This window comes from Somniosus microcephalus, chromosome 5 (assembly GCF_052327205.1).
Source record: "Somniosus microcephalus isolate GS21.2 chromosome 5, FLI_Smic_1.0, whole genome shotgun sequence".
Lineage (NCBI taxonomy): Eukaryota > Metazoa > Chordata > Chondrichthyes > Squaliformes > Somniosidae > Somniosus > Somniosus microcephalus.
In genome coordinates, this window is record NC_140991.1 from 69,519,672 (window position 1) to 69,528,120 (window position 8,449).

The following is an 8,449-nucleotide window of genomic DNA, read 5'->3' on the forward strand; positions in this document are numbered from 1 at the left end:
TTTGCGGCCGCTACGGGCGAGGCGGCCGCAACTGAATTTGGCCGTCGGCACGGAATCGCGTTGGAACCGGGGCGCTGCGCACACCGATGACGTCATCGGTGCCGGCGCAGCGCTACCGACTAACGCCGATTTTAGGGACCAACTGAATTTCGGGCACTAAAAAACTTCCGGCGCAAACCACTCTTTAGCCAATAAGTGGGCGCAAACGCGACTGAATTTCTTGGCCGGACTACTTTCTCTTGGCTGCTGTATACTGTAATACTGGTGGTGACCACACCGGTATATAAGTGTTGTGTAGGGATTTGCTGGGCAGTTCAGCCCTGACCTCCGAATAGTAAAGACCTGTTAAAGTTATTCTTGTGGTCTGTGTCCAGTGATTTATAATAAGCATAACTGGGACACACAGACTTAACACTGTCATTACATAACCCATATATTTTGCTGTTGAGCTAATTAGCTATACGTTTGTGTAAGATGGTACAATGTGGAAGTACCAACTGTAATGGCTTATCTTGCACTACTACTGCACCACTTCAATGGATTATAATGGCTCGGATTTTGCAGTCAGCGTCGAAGGAACGACGCTCCCCACTGACCTTGAGAAAACCTGCCCACAAAGATTTATCGGGCTCTAGAGCATAGACTTTCTCTTTTCCAATGTCTGTTTCAGTTTGGTACCTTCTACGGGGAATCTGTGGCGTCCAGCAATAGGACAGGCAACAGGCAGGCTGATCAGCCAATCAGATTAAAGAATTCTCATGGAGAGCAAAGCAAGAAGTAAAAAGCAGGGAATATAAATCACATTTAGATCATTGTACAGAAAGCAAAATAAAGATTAAGACATACACATTGGGTTAAGGGAGAAACATAAATATCAGAACAGAAACATTTTTTAAACAAAAATAATTTTTATTTTATTAAAATCTGTCATTTTTAAATGTTCTTCTGAGAGAATGAGACTCCACACTCAGGGCCAGAGAGGTTGTTCAGCAGTAATTATTACTTAGTAAGACTTTAAAAACTCAGTTACTCCTGATTGAACAAGGCTTAACATTTTTACAGATTTTTACAGTGAGAATAGAGTGTAAATAGTTGAAGTTCACAACAAATCAGTGATTTCTAAATGATTCTGCAACAACACACCCTGTGGAGGAGCAGAATATCACTGACAGCAACTTCTGGATTTTCGCGTTTAACTGTGCATGTGCGGACACCAGAAGTTGCTATCAGTTTTACACTGTAGTATCGGCGAGCGCTGACAGCCTCACCATTATTACTACCACAAATTCCAGGCCATTGTTTTTACTTGCGTCTATGGCTCAAGTACATAGTTTTACAGGAGGGATTTCAGTTCCATATTTAACTAGTGATATTTGGCAAACTATTATTCTTGTTTGGTCCCATTATATTTCTGCAATTTCTTGGGCCTGACAGAATGTTACACACCATGAGCGTGAAGAAGTATATGTTGTGGTAGAGATCCTTCTGTACCTTTTAACCCAACCACTGATCCACATATAAACCAACTTCACTTTTACAATAAGTATTACATTTTAATAATTTAAAGATTGTTTAAAAATATGCCACAATCAAAATGTTTGGGCTTTCAAATAATTGCCCGCAAAAAATTGCAGGGCAGCACATCTGTGTAAGTACTGAGGTACCTCTGCCCTGGACCACTGTCACCACCCTGCCAAAGTTTGTGTGACAGGTGGGTTATTTGGGTAATTCAAGTGTCTTTAGTGGGCTAAAGGCACATCTGAAGAGAATAGAAAACCCAACCAAAGGGTTTTGGGCAAGGGCAGGGAAGGTTCTGAGTGCTCCCTTGGAAACATCTTGTAGTTACCCTCTTTTAAAGGTGCTGCCATTATATCATTATTACATCGAGTTACATCAAGTGTACAACACAGAAACAGGCTATTCCACCCAACTGGTCTATGCCGGCGTTTATGCGCCACACGAGTCTCCTCCCACTCTACTTCATCTAACCCTATCAGCATATCCTTCTATTGCTTTCCCCCTCGTGTGCTTATCTAGCTTCCCCTTAAATACATTGCTATTTGCCTCAACTACTCCATGTGGTAGCAAGCTCCACATTCGAATTACTCTCTGGGGAAAGAAGTTTCTCCTGAATTCCCTATTGGATTTATGAGTGACTAACTTGTATTTGTGACCTCTAATTTTGGACTCTCCCACAAGTGGAAACATTATCTTTATGCCCACCCTTTCATTACCTTAAAGACCTCTATCAGGACATTCCTCAGCCTTCTCTTTTATAGATTCCCGAGTCCAAATCATTAATGTAAATGGTGAACAACAGTGGTCCCAGCATCGATCACTGTGGAACACCACTTCCCACCTTTTGCCAATCTGAGTAACTACCCTCTGCTTTCTGTTTTGTAGCCAGCTTGCTATCCATTCTGCCACCTGTTCTCTGTCTCCACATGCTTTGATCTTAGTCATGAGTCTACTATGTGGTATCTTATCAAAGGCCTTTTGAAAATAATCTTTGGGGGGTGAGCCCAACATCCACATTTGGTCGACCAGTACGCCTGGCCTGATCAGGCATACAAGCCTCGACCATATGTCAAGTCCCAAAGAAGGCACAGGGTGTGAGAACGTCAACATTCAGTAACATCCCACAGTACTTCATTCATACAAAGGGGGAGACTTTCATATTGGGCGCAAATGGGTGTGATGACGGTGGTGTGCCAGTGGCACTTGCCCAACTTGCCAAGCCGCAGGCGTCAAACTGGCGCCTTTTTGCAGCTCAATGGGCTGCGTGGAGGAAAATCGGCCAGCTACCTCACATGGGTGGCCGGCTGGTAAGGCCTGTTGGAAGGGGGGAGCAGATGCTGGGGTGGGAGCAGCGGTCTGGAACACTCCCTCAATACTACAGTGGAGTTTCAGCCTAGATTATGTGCTGAAGTCTGGAGAAGAGAGATAAGGTCTGACTCAGAGATAAGGTTGCTACCAAACAGAACCAACTGGCAGTCTGCTCTCCTTCAGTGAAGACATATGTGGCCAGCATTCCTGAGGGGTACAGTACTGTAATGGTTATAATACTAGCCTAGCATGCCAGAAGTCATCAGTTCAAATCGCACCATGGTAAATTCTGAAAATAAATTCAATAAATCTGGTAATCTGTAGAGTGGCATCAGAAAAATGACTATGAAAGCTGCCAGATTTGATGTCCATAGTGTAAAGGAGATGATTAGGGCTAGGTAACTGGAATTGATTAAAGCAGCAGAGGGCATCTCAAGAGCCGTGCATGTAGATGAGAAGGGACTAGACAAAGGGAGAAAATATGGACTCCAGGTAAGAGGAAATAAGTTCCATGAGGCAGGAGCAGCTAAAATGTTCGGTCTGCCAGGTTGGTCCTGTTTGTGGGCCTTGGGGAGGAGGTAGGTGCAGGCTGTGTGGAGTTGGGGGACTATGAGGTTGGAAGCCGTGGAGGGGAGATCGCCAGAAGAGATGAGGTCAGTGACTATCTGGGAGATGATGGCTTGATGTTCAGTAGTCGGGTCATGGTCCAGGAGAGGTAGGAGAAGTTGTTAAAGAGTTGGTGATTAATGCCATCAAGGTAGAGGTCCTTCCACTATACAACAACAGCGTCTACCTTGTCAGCAGGTTTCACAATGATGTCAGGGTTGGACCCGAGAGAATGGAGTGCTGAAAGTTCAGAGGGACAGATTTGAGAGAGTGAGGGGAGTGGAGAAAATGACATAGAATTATAGAAACTTACAGCACAGAAGGAGGCCATTCAGCCCATCATGTCTGTGCCGGCTCTTTGAAAGAACAGTCGTGCTTAGTCCCACATCCCCTCCCGCTTTGTGTCTGTAACCCTGTAAGTTCCTCATCCTCAAGTACCTGTCCAGCTCCCTTTTAAAATTATTTATGGAATCAGCTTCCACCACCTTTTCAGGTAGGGTGTTCTAGATCCCGACAACTCTGAGTGAAAAAATTTCTCCTCATCTCCTCTCTGGATATTTTGCCAATGATTTTAAATCTTTGGTTATTTACCCACTCGCCAGAGGGATTCTACTCTATCAAAACCTCTCATCATCTTGAAAACAGTCCTAACTTTTCCAACCTCTCCTCATAACTCATCCCCGGTAACATCCTGGTAAACCTCCTCTGTACCCTTTCTAAGGCCTTTACATCTTTCCTGAAGTGTGGTGCCCAGAATTGTCCACAATACTCAAGCTGAGGCCTAACCAGGCTGATGTCATGTCGGCAGTTGGTATGGAGCTGAAAGCGATGAAAAAAGTACTCAGCATCGTGTCGAGCTTGAAACTCATTGAAGTAAGGGGATGAAGCTTTTGCGGGTGGTTCAGGGTCAAAGAATGAAAGGTCAGAGGGGATAGTGAAAATATGACAAGGGGTGAGATTGGAAGGAGGGATATGATCAAAGGGTACTGAAAGGGAAGCTGGATTAGGAGAGCACTATACTGTCCCTGTGCAAGACCCCGATTAGGCCCATCTAGAATACAATTTTGGTCCCCTCACATGTTGGCGGATATAGAGACCCTAAAAAAGGTTCAAACTAAGGCCATTAGATTAATACCTAGTCTAAAAACTCTTAGGGGGAGAAATTCGGTACCTTAGTGCGTTCCGTTAGGGGCGCTACCGGCTTTGTGACCGGGCGCGGCAATATTACCGACGCCCACGAAATTGATGTGGAGGTTTGCTGCGGTGGTAACCACTAGTGCCACGAACTCCTGTGCCCGGAGATCGTGACATCATCCGGGTGCACAGCGCCCCAGCTCAGAAATTCACTCTCGCCTCCTGGCTGAGCTCCTGCCGTTAGCAACGACAGGTAGAGGAGGCGGTATACAGTCAGATAAGCGCTGGAGGAGCGCTATATAAAGGCGTCAACATCCGTTTTTTTTTTAGTCGGCAAAGAATGCTGCCTTGTCAGTTTGAAATAGGCAAACAGGCGTTTTGAGTGAGTTCAGCGGTTTTCACTTGAAGGAGTCTTCCGCCTCAGAAAAATTATTCAGATTCAGTTAGGTGAGATTTTAAAGTGCAACATTTCCATACTTTAATGGACGCTGTACTGGCAGTGGACCTCACCCTCCATCGTCAACGTCAGAGGCGGCAGAGGCAGAGAGAAAGATTGCCAAATGTGGCCAGAGGGAGGAGGGCCAACAGGGCTCTCAACAGGAGGCCTTGCCCTCCCAGGGTATTCCGGCAGCAGTTCTCCTACATCAATTTCACTGAGGAACAGTGTCTTAGTAGGCTAAGCTTCACCAAGGACGTGGTCACAGAGCTCTGCCACCTCCTGCAGCCAGACCTCGAGCCTCACATCAGGAGCACCACATCTCTCTCAGTGGCAGTCAAGGTCACCATCGCCCTCAATTTCTACACCAGTGGATCCTTCCAGTGTGCAACAGGAGACATATCTAACATATCACAGTTTGCCGTCCATTGCTTCATCCGCGAGGTCACAGATGGTCTGTACGGAAGGGGAAGGGACTACATTTCCTTCCCCATGACCAGAGAGAAGCAGCGCGAGCGTGCATGTAACTTTGCCAGGATGTAGGACGCCATTGATTGCACCCACATCGCTTTGCGGGCACCACATAACAATCCTGAGGTATTCCATAACCCCAAAGGCTACCATTCACTTAATGTGCAGTTGGTGTGCGACCACACACAGTGAATCCTCACCGTCAATGCCCGCTATCCTGGCAGCAGCCACGATGCCTTCGTCCTGTGCCAGCTCTGTTCCAGCCAACACATCAAGCTTGTGACTGGATGATGAGAGACGAGGGCTATCTGCTCTCCACCTGGCTCATGACTCCCCTCCGCAAGCCCAACACTCATGCCCAGCACTCATACAATTAGAGCTATGCTGCCACCAGGAACATCATCGAGCAGACCAGCAGAGTGCTCAAGCAACAGTTCCGCTGCCTTGACCGTTCGGGAGGAGCCCTCCAGTGCTCGGTTGAGCGGGTATCCCTTTTCGTCGTCATCTGCTGCATGCTGCGCAACTTGGCCATCATGAGGGCCCAGCCATTGCCACCAGGCATAGCCACACCACCTCAGGAGGAGGAAGAGGGAGATGAGGAGGATGAGATCGAGGAGGAGGACGAGGAAGAGGAGGATGAACAGGAGCACGAACAGCAGCGACGGAGGGACCAGGCACTCCATCGGCCTTGCGTAAGGGCGGTCAGACTTCGGTTCCAATGATTTCGAGGCCACTTCCCGTTTGCTCAGCCCATCCCCATCAATCCATCAATTTTTCATTCCATGCCACACCCCAAAGCTAAAATGAGACACATCACCATTTCTGCAACTTTGCAATAATAAATTTATCCAAAATCAGTAACCACATATATACAACAACAAAATGAACTAATCACACTTGTGCGAACCCTTACTTCCTCTCTTTACAGTTGCCTTTTCTTAATCTGCTGCTCCTACATAGTGTCTTCCCAGTGGCTGCAGCAGGGATGGTGGAAGGCTGCCAAGTGTCGGTGCCAGAGACTACAGATGGCCTTGCAGGACACCCTCGACCAGCTCTGAGCCTGGAAGGCCCGGCTGTTCACTGCAACACCTCAGGATGGGAGGCGACAGTCTGGCCTGGCTGGATGACAGGCAGTGACAAGTACAATGGCAAAGTGGCAGGATCAGGAACGCTGTCATCCTGAGAGAGGACAGCAGGTTCCTGCTCCGTTGACCCACTGCCTCACCCCCGGGGCAGCACCTCAGCATCCCTACCAATCTGCTGGAGCACAAATTGGTGGCCTGCTGCAATCTCCACGCTCCTTACCATTGCCGAGAGGCTCTCGGGCACCTTTGGCATTGCACCTATCATCTCGGAGTGCATGGTCATTACCCTTCTTGTGAATGCCTCCCCATCGAGGTCCTCATCTGAGTCCTGTGCAGCAGAGCTCGTGCGCGAACTCGCCCTCCGGGGAGCTGGTTCCCGAGCTACCCTTTCCCCCTGGCTTTGCTGCAGCCCGCTCATCCCCGGTGCATCGCCCAGTGCAGACCCCTCTACTAAACTTGCCTCTAAAGATCGCGTAGTGCCAGTATCTGAGGTGGTGCCTGTGGGTGAGAGATGCAGTGACACGGTGCTTTGCTCCTCCTCCTCTTCTCCTTCCTCACTCTCAGTGGGAGGCTGAGGGACATGCTGGTTATCTGGTTGCTGATGCTCTGAAATCATAAAGGCACAAGACTCGCGTTAAGGTAAGGGCAGGGGAGCAGGAATGGAGCAAGGAATGCAGACAGTATCAGGAGCTGGAAAGTGGGAAAGGCTTGTGGTGTGAGGGGGAAGTGGGGTGAGAGAAGGAGAGGGGATGAACATATCGTTGCTGCCTCCAAAGAGGTCAACGTTGCCGAGTGCCACAGAGAACGCCATCTGCTGCCCAATGAATCGCAGCACTCGCTCCTCAAGGTCTGAGAGCTGCTGGAGCTGCGCATCACCCCTGCCTGTTCTTTGCTGCTCTCTCCTATTGTGAGCCATCTTGGCCTGCAAGAGAAACGAATGTGTGTGAGTCAGAGATCAGCTATGTGTTTGGGAGATATGCCTGCCGTAGTTGAATAGATGTGATTGTAGGTAAAGCGTGAGATGTGGGTGTGGGTTTGAGTAGGTGCAGATGCTTGGTCGGTGAGTGGTGGGGTGTGGTGGTTTGTGCAGTGTGTACAGACTGAGGTTCAGATGCTGGTATGTAGGAGCTGTCGAAGCATGTACTCACCTTGGCCACAAGAGTGAGGTCGTTGAATTTCTTCCGGCACTGCGTCAGGCTGCGTTCCACCACACTACTGGCCGAGACCTCCTGGGATACTTCTCTCCACACTGCCCTGAAGACCTGGGGCAATGGCTTCCTTCCAGTGATCGGGAACAGCACTGCCCTCCTGCGCTCCACTCCCGCAACCAATGCCTCCAATGCCTCGTCCGTGAAACGATGAGCTCTCTCCCTGGGAGTGGGATCAGCCGTCACGATCAGGGGATTGAGTTGGTTGCAAGTTGCCTTCACAGCCAGCAATGCTGATAATGAGGACCTGCAGAACGATGCAACCTCCCCTTTAAGAGCTGGAAGGAGCCAGTGTGAAGGATCTTTCCCGATTGCATTGCACCTGAAATTCATTATTGATCTGCTGGTAGCACCCCTGTAGCGCCCTACTGAGGTCATTAGCACTTGGTTTAGCGGTCCAGCTCTTTCCTGGCGTGCTATCAGCCAATTTAGGAGAAGCTCAGACTCCTTAGTGCCTGGCACTACTTCTTCATAATTTCAAAAATTAGCACCCCAAACGGGGGCGATATTGAATTACTCCCCCGTAGTTATCACAATAGGTTCTTTACTCTTGAACAATGTGCACTTCTGGGAGAATGAATCATTTAAAATGATGAAGGCACTAAACTGCGTACATGTGGACAAATGATTTGAATGAGATAAGTTATGGAGAACGAGGGGACACGCGTGCAAGCTGCGTAAGC